Consider the following 13,350-nt stretch of genomic DNA (forward strand, 5'->3'; position numbering starts at 1 on the left):
GGGACCAAATTCAGGACCTTGAGCATGCTGGGCACTTTGCTTATTTTTAAATTGGGTTGTCTTTATTATTGAGTTGCACAAAACCGAGTTACACTATTTAAAAAATATTGCTGCCTCTTTTTTTTTTTAATTTTAAGGACTTCAGCAATTTTTTATTTTGGGTTAAGAGCTACCTTGGTCTGGATTACTATTTAGGGCCCTCTCTCAGGAGATGTTTGGATCTGGAGCTGGTGGGATATGTGGGAGAAGCCTGAGTATGAGGAGGCCACTGTCAAGATTGCTTTCTGCAGTGCCTCCTGAAGCTCCTCCTGGGGACAGGCCTCTTAAGCTTGGACAGGAGCCCATGGGCATGTTCATTGTGCCTCTGGTGTGGGCTCTTGGCTGGGGAGATAAGTCACTTTGAAGGTGAGTTTCTGTGGCAGTGCTGGAGGTTATTTTATGTTCCCCTAGACTTGTCTCCAAAGCACTCTAGGGTTTTTTTTGTTGGTGCTTTTTAAAGAAAGGTAACGGTCAGAGACTCTAAAAGGAGTGATTGTTTTGTTTGGTGAGCTTTGTTAGTAGTTTCTGTGGAGAGACCCTTCTCCATTTTTAGGGTGAAAACATCTAAGCAGATGGTTTCTTTTGAGAAAACTCCAGTTGTTCAAACGGTTATCCTAGGAGGCCTGAGATCCTGGGCTGGCCACATGTGGCTCTGGAGTCCTTGCTGCTTGGTGCCTGGTGCAGCCTCCATCTCAGAGAATGGCTGCAATTCTGGTGAGCATGCCCAGTGTGATGGAGCTTCAGAGGGGTGCAGTTAAGCTGCTCTGATTTCTCTGCAGTTAAGCTGCTGTGATTTCTCTGCAGTTGGCCACAGTAAACATCTGCTCCAAGAAAGGAGGGAGGAAGTTGGTAGAGATGCCTTCAGGGAGCATGGCATCACACCTGGCCTCTTTTGTTTGTTTCTCCCTTTACACAGGTCCTCCCAGGCTGGGGCAGGGCTGGTAGAGCAGGGGTGCTTGCTGTGTTTTTTGGGGGGTCACCTTCTTGTCTCTTCCCTGACAGAATTACTATTTTAATGTTTAGCCACCTGATGTGCATTTTCTTGGGAGTAAGTTGGGAGGTTTTGAAAGATAATGAGGCCAGTTCCATATTTGCTTTGTGGCATGAAGGAGTTCATAACTTCATCACTTATGCTAGGACAAACTAATGAATTTCCTCTTTATAGAGAGTACTTGGACCTTTTTGCTGACTGACAATGTAATCTTTTTTTTTATGAATTTTTTTTTAATATTCATTTTTCAGTTCTCGGCAGACACAACATCTTTGTATGTGGTGCTGAGGATCCAACCCGGGCCGCACGCATGCCAGGCGAGCACGCTACCGCTCGAGCCACATCCCCAGCCCGACAATGTCATCTTGTTTCCTCTTATTCCTTCCTGTCTGTGGCAGCCCCAGTGGTGGTAGGGGTGAGACTGGGAGGGATGACAATGCAGGATGTGTGAGAGCCAGGTATCCTGGGCTCTGGAGACCAGTGGCTCCCTTCTGGGCAAGCTGCCAAGAGGGGATATCTACCCATCTGGGTATGGAAATGACACTGACCACTTACAAGAGACTTGGGGACAGTGTCCTTGAGCCCATTCAGTTCATGTATTCAGGTTGTGAATGATCTCATCTGGCTTTTTTTTTTTTTTTAATTATTAGTTGTTCAAAACAATACAAAGTTCTTGACATATCATATTTCATACATTTGATTCAAGTGGATTATGAACTCCCATTTTTACCCTGTATTCATCTGGCTTGTTGATGGGCAGACTCCATTTTCCTTATAGTGTGAGAGAAAGGGGGATGTGGTGAGAGGCAGAAACCCAAGGTAGCAGAGCGTCCACTTGGGTTTTCTAAGCAATTCTACAGAAAAACAAAACAGTGTGCGGACAAGTGCTAGGTGCATCTTGCAGAAAGACTCAGTGGGGCTGTGGTTCTATTTATTCATTTATTTATTTATTTATTTATTTATTCATTCATTCATTCATTCATTCATTCATTTATCTATCTATTGTGAATGATGGATTAGACAGATGGGTTTGTAGTGTGCCTGTTCTAGAATGTATTCTTGGAACAAAAGGGTGGGGGAGGGCAGGCCACTTTCCCAGATCTGAGGGGACTCGGCTCAATGCGCAGCACACAGTGTAATGGGGAAATGGGAATAACAGGGACTGCTCCTTTGTCCCTGCCCTCAAAATGGAACTGGGTTTAGGCCACTGGTGAGCCCAGACAATACTGTCGCTCAGCAGTGGTGATGTTTTGGGATGCTGTGCGCTGGAAAATGGCACTGTGGTGGTTCTGAGAGGAATTGTTCAATCAGGTGTGCAAACATGCCAATGCCAGAACTTATTTCGTACCTGTGACATAAATTTTAATGGTGGTTAATATCAGCAGCTCAACCCTTAAGGGATTTGTGTTATATTTTCTGAGTCAAGAATATTGTATTTTGGAGGAGCTAGATCCTTTGACCCTGCTGAAGTCATACTCTGTGCACCTGGCTGGTTCTGGCCCTCCTCTTCTTGTGCTTCACAGGGGTCCCTTTAGGAACTGAGCGTGAAGGGCACTACTGGCAGGTGCAGGACTGCAGCCCCAGGTGCAGGTAGAGGCTTGACACATGGGGAAGCAGGTCAGGCAGGATGTAGCTCTGCTAGATATTTGCTTTCCATTTCAGGATAATTTTATTTTTTGGTACCAGGAATTGAACCCAGGGGCGCTTAACCACTGAGTCACATCCCTAGCCCTTTTTATATTTTATTTAGAGATAGAGTCTTGCTAAGTTGCTTAGGGCCTTGCTAAATTGCTGACTGGCTTTGGTCTCCTGATCCCCCTGCTTCTGCTTCCTGAACTGCTGGAATTACAGGTGTGTGCCACCACACCCAGCTTAGATAATTTTAGAGATGGAGGGGTGATAGAAAATTTTAGTGTTGCAGATTTTTATCTTTTGTTTAAAGCATTATGGAATCTTCTGTGGATTATGGCATTATGGGAAAAATACAGCATAATCAAGGATAAGAAGTTTCAAGTGAACTAAAAGTTTTGGTGTTTTTTTTTTTTTTTGAAATTAAAAATATTTGCAGTCAAAGCATTGTATCTTAAGATACAAGGTGTGTGGCTCAGTAGTGGTCTGGGCTTTTCAGTAACTGAAATCTGGTGGGAATTTGTCTTATTTAAAGTGTGTGCAGGTTGATTATTTATTAATAAATAAATATATTTATTCATTTTTATGTGGTGCTGAGGATTGAACCCAGTACCTCACATGTGCAAGGCAGGCGCTCTACCACTGAGCTACAGCCCCAGCCCTTGATTAGTTTTATGGAATCCAGAAAAGAGCTTGTCCAAAATAGTCCCACATTCTGGGCAGATCACCTTTTAGAATTACCTCAGTAGCCCATAGGACCTCTTAGAGGGCTGCACCATTCCACAGACTTATTTCTTTTTCTTAAGAAAAGTGGGAGAGTGTTGCAAAGGAGAGCTCCAACTGTTTTATAAGCTGTTTGCAGAGTGCATTTTTTTTTTCCTGCCTTGGAGAAGAGGCAGGTCCAGTGGGGATATGGGTAGGTAAAGGAAAACCAGGCAGAATAGGAGTGCTGTTGACTTTGATTGCTGGGTGGTCACACCTAGGAGACTGGAGTGGAAAGTCCCCTTTCTTTCTTCCTTGACCTTTCATGCAGTTGCAGTAGTGTCATCTATAGTCTTCTATGACTGGCGGCTTTTCTGAGCCTGAGCTTACTGTTTCAGGGTTCAAGTTTCGTGCATGCTGTAGTTTGTTGCACTTTCTCCTTCCTTTTATGGCTGACTAATACTGCTTGGTTTGGATAGACTGCATTACTGTCCATTTATCAAGTCATGGACACTCGGTTGATCCCTTTTTTCTTTTCTGTTATAAATAACGCTGCTATACAAACATTTGTACACACTTATGTCTTCTTTTTCGTCGTCGTCGTCGTCGTCTTCTTCTTCTTCTTTTTTTTTTGGTACTGGGGATTGAACCCAAGGACACTTAACCACTGAGCCACATCCCCAGCTCTTTTATTTTGAGACAGGGTTTCACTAAGTTGTCTAGACTGGCTTCAAGCTTGCGATCCTTCTGCTTCAGCCTCCCAAATGCTGAGATTAGAGGCATGGGCTGCTGCACCCTGCTCTTGGTGTAGTACTCCTTAAGGCACGAAAGGTTTTAGTTTTGATAGAAGTTGAATTTGTTGTTGTTGTCTTATATAAAAGTCCTCAGCTCCTGCCGTGGCTGCTCATCTGGTCCTTTGTCCCTCACATTCTTCCCCTGCCCTGCATCTTTACCTTTTTTGCTTACTTTGGAGCATTGCCATCAGCATACTAAGGTGCTGGCCTCTTTTCTACCCCTAGCCCTGTAACTCTTTCTATTCTTTTTATTAATTCTACCAATTTCTTTGCACCAAACTCAGAGATTTATGTGTATTTGTGTGTCCACCCTTTCCCATTCAGCCTTAAGTTATTAATCCTGGAGCCAGCCCTAACACCAGTACAACCTCCTGGTTAAGGATGTCCCTGCCAAGCCATTGGAGGGCTCTTCTGGGCAGATTCAGCCCCCCTCTCCTGGTGCTTTCCCTCCCTGTTTTCCCCTGACCCCATTATGTTCTCACTTGGTCCTGGTCCTTGCTGACCTTTCTGCCCAGTGTTGGTGAATATAATAGCTCAGCCTTCCTCTGCCTCATTTCCTGTGTTCACCTATGTGCTCATGTCCCCTTCCCTCCACAGGGGTCTTTGGCAACCACTAAACTTCATGGTCTTCCTGCCTGTCTCCCTACACCTTGTGGCCTTTCCCCAGGAGAACCCTTTGCTTCCCTTCCAGTTGTTTCTGCCTTGACCTCATACCACTGCCCCATCCAAGCCTGCCTCTCCTGATGGCCTGCCTAATCACCTGCCCTTGGAGGCTGGTTTGCAGAACAGCAGTCCCCCCAAATTGGTAAGTCCTCTGGTTACTCTTGACACCTGTCCTCCTTTCCCTGTACTTACCTCCATGGCTTGAGAAGGGTCTAGGCCCTGCTTTGCTTCCTCTAAAAGGAGAATGTTTTTGGGGTGTGGCAGGGCTTTCCCAGTTTCCTGTTTCCTAGCCTTTTTAGTATTGGTAGTGTTGGGCTGTAGTGGACATTGTAGCCTGTGCTGGCAGCTCCTTTCCTGCTGATCTGACCTCTTTTGGCCTGGGCTGTCCACTGGGTTTGTCCTGTCTACTGCAGGTTTAATACTGTGCATGTCATTGAGGATAACATGATGATCCTGGCCAGTGTGCTGTATGGGAATTGTGGGTCAGTGAGGGCCTCTGTCTATAGTTATTAAGTGTTCTTCTGTATGTTTTTTAGTTAGCACCATTACACTTTATAAATGGGCTCAGGATTTAAAAATTTCTTATTATGTTTAGGGAAGGAGCAGAAAAAAATTGTACTAAAAGTTATTTATTTCTGACTTGTGGGATTGTTGGTGATTCTGTTATATTGTTTGAAACAACGAATTTTTTTATAGTAGTTCTACAGAACGAAAAATTAATCGAAAATATCATTTATTTGTAATTTAATTCATATGGTTATTGCTCATTGTTTTAAACAATAAATAGTAACAACCAAAGAGGGAGAGATGACCCTGAACTTAAATAATTCCCCTCCAAAACAAAGCTACCCCAAAGAGCTACATACATCATACGAATTAGGACACTAGCCCTGTAGCACTACCAGGCCAGGCCTTACCCCTCCCACATGTGGCTGTGCAGACTGTGGCGCCCCTTTGTGTCCCAATAGCAGTGGGTTCTACCCATCTTCCTCTGTAGAGCTCCACCAACACCCACTGCAGCAGCTAGAGCCACCTGCATACCAGCACAGACTCCTGTCTGCCATGAATGCAGAGCATTCTTCATAGTCCTGTGTGAGCCTGCCATAGATCCAGTGCAGAAGCTGTGAGGCAGGACATTTGTAAAACAGTACCACTCTGACCTGTTTGTTTGCAGTGCTGGCAAGTGCTTACCACCCACCGATCTATGTCCTTAGTCCTCTTACCTGTTTTTTGTTTTGAAGAATAGTTACTTTTCATAAAAATATTTTAACATGTAAAGAGGCTTTTTTGGTTATTTTTTAGAGGAAATGATAGCTGTTTAAAAATGTTCTTTTTTTTTCCCTCTTGTCGGGGGTGCAGGGGTGCCAGGGATTGCTGGAGCTGGCTTTGAACTGTCTTTAATCCTCCTGCCTCAGCCTCCTGAACTGCTGGGATTACAGGTGTGTGCCACCGTTTCCAGCTGTTCTCAGTTTTAAAGTGGCAGAACTAACATGGTGCCATTCTGAGACAGTGAATGTCAGAGCCAGAACTGTGCAAGCAGAACTTTGGGGTGCTCAGTACTGTGAAGTGTATGATGACCCTGAGCCTGGAAAGTTTGTGAACTGCTGCTTTGTCATGAATGGAAGTACTGGTAGCACAGTAACAAACTAAATAAGCAAGATGCCTGCTGCCTATAGAGCTAATGTTCTGATCAGGAGTAAATTTTTGTGTTACAAGCTTCCAAATATCCAGCTCCTTTGGTTTTACAAACTTTATCATGCTCTTTTTTTTTTTTTAAATCAGCATGAGATTTTGAATGACATTCAGCCAGAAGTGTATATTTCCCATGCTGTCTCAATCCTTACACAGAGCAGCATCGTGGAAAGTAGTTTTGAAAACCATCCAGTACCAGTGGGAATAAGACCTTTTCTGATTGCAAGTTAGTTTCCATCTCTGTGATTTTCTGTGTGTAGTCTGCACTTACTCTTTTAGCCACGTGGTGGTGCCCTTGGTTCAGCAAGTCAAAGTTTCTTTTTTTTTTTTTTTAAGAGAGAGTGAGAGAGTGAGAGAGGGGGGGGGGGAGAGAGAGAGAGAGAGAGAGAGAGAGAGAGAGAGAGAGAGAGAGAGAGAGAATTTTTAATATTTATTTTTTAGTTCTCGGCGAACACAACATCTTTGTTGGTATGTGGTGCTGAGGATCGAACCTGGGCCGCACGCATGCCAGGCGAGCGCGCTACCGCTTGAGCCACATCCCCAGCCCTCAAAGTTTCTTTGACTTTGAGATTTCCTAGGAAAGAAGGGACTGGCTGCAGTTTTTAAAAATTTTTAAATTTTAAGTATTTTAATTAATTATATATGACAGCAGAATGCAATTCAATTCATATTACACAAATAGAGCATAGGTTTTTATGGCTCTGGTTGAACACAAAGTAGAGTCACACCATTTGTGTTTTCATACATGAACTTAGGGTAATGATGTCCATCTCATTCCACCATCTTTCCTATCCTTACACCCCCCTTTCTCTCCCCCTCCTTTGCCCTATCTAAAGTCCATCTATTCCTCCCTGTGTCTGCCCTCCCCATCCCCATTATGAATCAGCATCCTTAAATCAGAGAAGACATTTGGCATTTGTTTTTTTGGGACTGGCTAACTTCACTTAGCATTATATTTTCCAACTCCATCTATTTTTCTGCAGATGCCATGATTTTATTCTCTTTTAATGCTGAGTAGTATTCCATTGTGTATATATATACCATATTTTCTGTATCTATTCATCTACTGAAGGGTATCTAGGTTGGATCCACAATTTAGCTGTTGTGAATTGTGCTGCTATAAACATTGATGTTCTGTTTTTAAGTCCTTTGAGTGTAAACCGAGGTGTGGGATAGCTGGGTCAAATGGTGGTTCCATTCCCAATTTTCCAAGGAATCTCCATACTGCTTTCTAGATTGGCTGTACCAGTTTGCAGTCTGACCAGCAATGTAAGAGTGTGCACTTTCCCTTACATTCTTGCCAACACTTATTGTTGTTTGTATTCTTAATAGCTGCTATTCTGACTGGAGTGGCTTGAAATCTTAGTTTTGATTTGCATTTTTCTAATTGCTAGAGATGTGGCTGCAATTTTATGAGCACCACCTTTTAAAATTTTTTATTATTTCCCCCTGCCAGTGTAAGTTAACAGTGGTCAGCAAAGAGCCCTATCTTCCTTCTAGGTCACACGATGATGAATAGTGATACCCTAGAATGTATGGGAACTCTTTTTTCCCCACAGATGTTTGTTGGGCACTTGTAATTTGTTTGTTAATGTGGCCAAGTTTTCCCAGGGCTTATAGTCCACCACCCCTCTACTGCTGGTGGGATTGAGGTGAAGTTATACCTCTGACCTGAGAAAAAGAATATGGTTCTCTTTCTTCTTGGCATAACATTTCTGACCAGAACTCTTTCTCCCCATGTTGTTTAAAAGAGGCAGTGCTGATCTGGAAGGGGAAGGATGTTCAGGGACATACTAACTGTGGGATCTGCTACAGCTAGCATGGAGCTCTGTCCTGGACTGTATTGGACCTTGGTCTGCGTCCCTCCTGTGGGCTGGTGCTCATGCTGTGGGGCCTCTTAACAGAATAAACCAGGTTGCTGCTTGGCCAGGAGCTGAGGGCTCCTGAGGGCTGGTGAGTTCAGAACAGCCTCAGCAACTTAGATCCTGTCTCAAAATAAAAATAAAAGGACTTGGGGATGTACCTCAGTAGTAAAGTGCCTCGGTGTTTCATTCCTTGTATCAAAAACAAAAGAAAACAAACCAACTTTTTCCTCATATCAAAAAAATATTAGGGGGGTCAGGGGTTGTGATTCAGTGGTAGAGCACTTGCCTAGCATGTGTGAGTCACTGGGTTTGATCCCTGGCACGATATGAAAAATAAACAAATAAAATAAAGGTATTGTGTTCATCTGTAACTAAGTATAAATAAATAAATATCTGTGTATGTATATATATATTTATTAGGGCTCTTTCTCTCATGGTAATAATTGTGTGAAAGTGTATATTGATTGGGAAAATAGAAAACAACAAATATAACAAAAGCAGTTATGAATCTAGTGACATTAAGACCTATGTGGTGATATTATTTTCGTTGTCTGACTTTGGTGCCAGGAGGTGTCAGTGCCAGGAGGACCTGTGAACTTGTGGGTCCCTTCTAGAGACTCGATTGCTTCCAGGACATCCTGGCCAGTCCTGGAGACTGAGGCAGGTGGTGACCAACTAACCCTGAACTTCCTTTATGATCTTAAAAACAATTGGAAGAGACAGGAGATGGGCAGCCAGCATTCCTAGAACACCAGGCTTTGAGTACAGAGAGCTTGGAGGACCAGTAGAGAGCAGCAACAGAAGCAGCAGCAGCAAGGTGTGTTGTCCATTTGGGGTGGTGGTGGGGGTCAGGTGCCATAGGTAGTTCCCAGGCATCCTGAATACCAGTTTTTTCATAGAACATTGTTTTAAGAAACAAATTCTAGAGCCAAGAGAAATTAAGCCATATCACAATCTTTACTGGAATCTATCAAAGAACATTAAAATGATATCAGGTAGAGCCCACAGTAGAAAATCTCAGTATTCTCTTTCCCTGGCTTTCCTGCACTGTACAGTCTAACTCAGAATCTCACAGTGGGTAGAAACTCCCACATGCTCCTGACTTTTTCATTGCCTTTGCTGTTCTGTCCAGTTTCAAAAGCAAACTGAGGTTGTCTGTGGCCCTACTGTGCATATTGGCCAGTGTCTCTAGAAAAGAGCCAGTGAGGTGTGTGTAGACACAGGAGAGAAGTGGCTCATGGGATTATGGAGGCCAATTCAACTTGCATGGCAGGGTACCTGTTGGGGGAGACTGGCAGTATGGCTCAGTCCAAGTCCCACTGTCCTAGACCAGGGGAGCTGATGGTGTAATTCTCAGTCTGAGGTCAGAGGCTTGGGAGACTTGGGGGCTCTTATGCAAGTCTTGAAGTCAAAAGGGCAAGATTCTGCAGCTCTGGTGCCCACAGCAAGGGAGGAAGGTGATCCAGCTCCAGGAGAGAGCATAAAGTCCCTTTTTTTCTTTTTCTTTTGTCCTCTTTTTGGAGTAGCTGGGATAACAGGTGTGCAACACCATGCCCCGTGACTACACCATGCCCCGTGACTAGGTATTCCTTAATCCAATCAGATGATACTAAAATTAATCGTCTGTTTTAGTCAGCTTTTTTGTTGCTGTGATCAGAAGGCAAGACAAGAACCATTAGAGGAGGAAAAGCTTATTTGGGGGCTCATGGTTTCAGTGGTCTCAGTCCAAAGATGGTTGGCTCTGTTCCTTGGGGCTTGACATGAAGCAGAACATGATGGCGAAAGTGTGTGGCAGAGGAAAAGCAGCTGGGGACATGGCACTAGGAAGCAGAGAGAGCTTGCTTGACAAGGACAAAATATGTATACCACAGACAACACCCCATGGTCCACCTCCTCCAGCTACACCCTATCTGCTACAGTTACCACCCAGTTAATCCCTATTAGGGGAGTAATTCACTGATTGGGTTAAGGCTTTTGTAACTAATCAACCTCACCTCCAAACCCTCTTGGATTGTTTCACACATGAGCTTTTGGTGGACACTTCATCTCTAAACTGTAACAGCATCACACATGCGTCATTTTGTGCAATCATCCTATGATGGCATGGCTCATCCCTTGATGGAGAGACCTGCAGTTTATATTTAATCATCATTTTAAAAAGTATCCTTTCAGTAGTCACAGAATACTGTTGTGCACCAGGTGTTGTGCTAGGTGCTGGAACTGTGAAGAGAAGTAAACCAAAGTCCATGTTTCTCAGGGTTTCCTCCTATCTAGGTGTGTACAGTGCATGGTGTGTTGGAAGAGCCAGGTGTCCTTTCAAGGCTTAGGGGTAAGTTGGAGCCACAGGGAAGCAGAAAGTTGCATCTAGGGTTCAGGACTGCCAGGTTCAGTCTGGGAATTTTAAGTAGCTGGTATAGTTGGGCCATAAGGATTTGACAGGCTATTTTTGGACCTGAAAATTATTGGGCTAGGTTAGGGATCCACAAGCTTTTTTTGTAAAGGATCCACGTGTGCAGGCCACACACAATCTATTGCATTTTTTTTTTTAATGACTTAAAGTAAAAACTGTTCTTTGTTCGTGGAAGTAAGTTGGCCGCACCCCGACCTAGATTGTGTGCCATGAAGTGTGAGCTCAAGCTTATTGGCAGTGGGGAGCCACTGAATTTGTAAAGAGAATTATGGCAAGGTCATTATTTGAGAAGGCTAATTTTAACTTCACAGTATATGCTAGGCTGAAGAGAAAGATGGGAGTTAGAAGAAGGAATTGGTAGACGATTCCTTTTACCCTTGGCTTTAGGAAGGTTATGACTTAAGGTGGCAGTGCAACTTGGCACTGGGTTTGATCCTCCAGCACCACATAAATGTAAAATAAAGATATTGTGTCCACCTAAAACTTAAGAATGAATATTTAAAAAAATAAATACAAAAAATTAGGGAAGTTGTAAGTATGATAAAGAGTCGAGTTCCCGTGTCCCCTCCCACCTATCAGTGGTGAAGCGGCCTTCTTAATACTCTGTGATTCTTTAAAAAAAAATTTTTTTTAGTTGTAGATGGACACAATATCTTATCTTTATTTTTATTTATTTATTATTTTTTATGTGGTGCTGAGGATTGAACCCAGGGCTTCACGCATGGGAGGTAAGCACTCTACCACTGAGCTACAACCCCAGCCCTACTCTGTGTCTCTTAATGTTTCCTACAAAGACATTCTTTTAATCATAATAGCAGCCATCACTGGGAAGTTGATACTTAGTTTTAAAAACATTTGTGTGTGTAGTGTCCTGTGCCACTATTTGTGCCACTATTTTGCTGCACAAAAATATTTTCTGATTTTATTGTTGTAGATATATTACATCTTCCATTTTTAAAGGAATTCCTTCTGATTCCGTTGATTTCATAGTCTTATATTAGCTAAGTTTATGATTGTGCACTTCAGTCTTCTCCCCTGCTGTTTCTTTGTGGTAAAATATTCTTAATATCACTCTAACCCTTTTAATATTTTTTTAAGTATACCGTTGAGTGATGATGAGTGTACTTTATGTGGCATATCCATCATCGTTGTAATTTTTATTAGCTGAGGCAGGAAGCAACAACTTCTCTTTTCTCCCTACTCCCAACTCTTGGTAACCTCTAATGTTCTTTCTGTCTCTAATTTGCCTAAACTAGATATTTCAGAGAAGTAGAATTATGCAATATTTGTATTTTTGCATTTGGCTTATCTCACATAGTTTTCAAGATCCATCCCTGTTGTATGTGTAGTATGTTTCAGTACAATATTCCTTCTTATTGTAGAATAATATTCCATTGTGTAGAATATCACACTTTGTTCTTGAGGGTTGTGCTTTTGTGGCATATTTCAGTGTGAGTGTATTTACCACATTTTGTTTATACATTCATCTGTAGATGGACACTTGGGTTGCTTCTGTCTCTTGGATATTTTGAATAATGCTGCTATGACCATGATTGTACAAGAATCTTGCCCAGACCTTCCTTCAGTTGCTAGATCACATGGCAATTCTGTTTTCCCTCTGTGCATCCTGCTTTAGCCCCAGTAGCCTACCAGCACCAGAGGCCAGGCAGTGGTGCCGGGCCACAGTTTGTTCTGGCATGGGACTCTATGACAGACCTGGGGATGGGCTGGTAATTGTTTTTACCATTTTGAGGAACTGCTGTATGTTTTCCACTGCAGTGACACTGTTTTACACTTCACCAACAGTATAGCTTTGCCAAAACTCACTCTTGGCTATCTTTGTGATTATAGCTGCCTGGTGGATGTGAAATGGCACTGAGTAGTGCAGATGGGGATGGGCTTGCTCTTGCCCTTGGCCACCCAGTCCACTCCTTTTGGATCACAGTACTGTACTTCCTGGCTCTGGTTGTTTTGTTCCCTTTTCTCACAAATTCAGGAGCTTTTAAAATTCTTTTCTTGGAATATAAATGGAGTCCAGTTTACTAAAAATTCACAGGAAATTGCTAATTCTATTGAAGTACACAATAGCCAGAAATAATTAATGAGATTGATTGGTGTCTGAAAGTATTTGAAATCACAATAAAACATCGGCTGATATTACTCAAGGTGCCAGGATATTATCTGGGAAGAATGACCAGCAGTTGTAAAGAATATTTGTACGTACCTTCCCATATTTCTAGTGGTCTTTTCTCATCATGAGTGTTTTTTGTTTTTTGTTTTTTCAAATTAACCTTTTGTTTCTACTTTGGAAGGGAGTTCTTAAAACTGAAAAGCGAGAAAAGCACTATTTTTATGTGGAAGACTTGGAGCTATAGTTTCATCTCAGGCCATAATTGGCGAGTGACATCTGGAGTGATTGTCTGATGTGTTGACAGGGCATTGTGGGCTGAGTGTGGTGGAGAGTGGCAGTGGGCCCTGGGCATGCTCTTGGGTCTGCTCAAGTGGTCCTGCCCCAGGGGAAGGTGTTAATCACTGTTGAGACCTCTGTGAGGTACCTACAGCACC

At 42.9% G+C, this 13,350-nt stretch overlaps 1 protein-coding gene across 7 annotated transcripts in view; it reads left to right on the forward strand.

Annotated features, from left to right (window-relative positions):
- The window catches only part of Ehmt1 (euchromatic histone lysine methyltransferase 1), a 157,903-nt gene that overhangs the window by 24,402 nt on the left and 120,151 nt on the right, over positions 1–13,350 (forward strand). Inside the window, exon 1 of one of the 7 annotated variants that reach the window (XM_005336859.5) lies at positions 4,753–4,960. The exons of the other annotated variants lie outside the window; for them this stretch is intronic. The gene's annotated coding sequence lies outside the window, so the exon portion shown is untranslated. Of the gene's footprint in view, positions 1–4,752; positions 4,961–13,350 lie in introns of those variants that run through there. 7 annotated transcript variants of the gene reach the window in all.

This window comes from Ictidomys tridecemlineatus, chromosome 4 (assembly GCF_052094955.1).
Source record: "Ictidomys tridecemlineatus isolate mIctTri1 chromosome 4, mIctTri1.hap1, whole genome shotgun sequence".
In the NCBI taxonomy this organism is placed as follows: Eukaryota; Metazoa; Chordata; class Mammalia; order Rodentia; family Sciuridae; genus Ictidomys; species Ictidomys tridecemlineatus.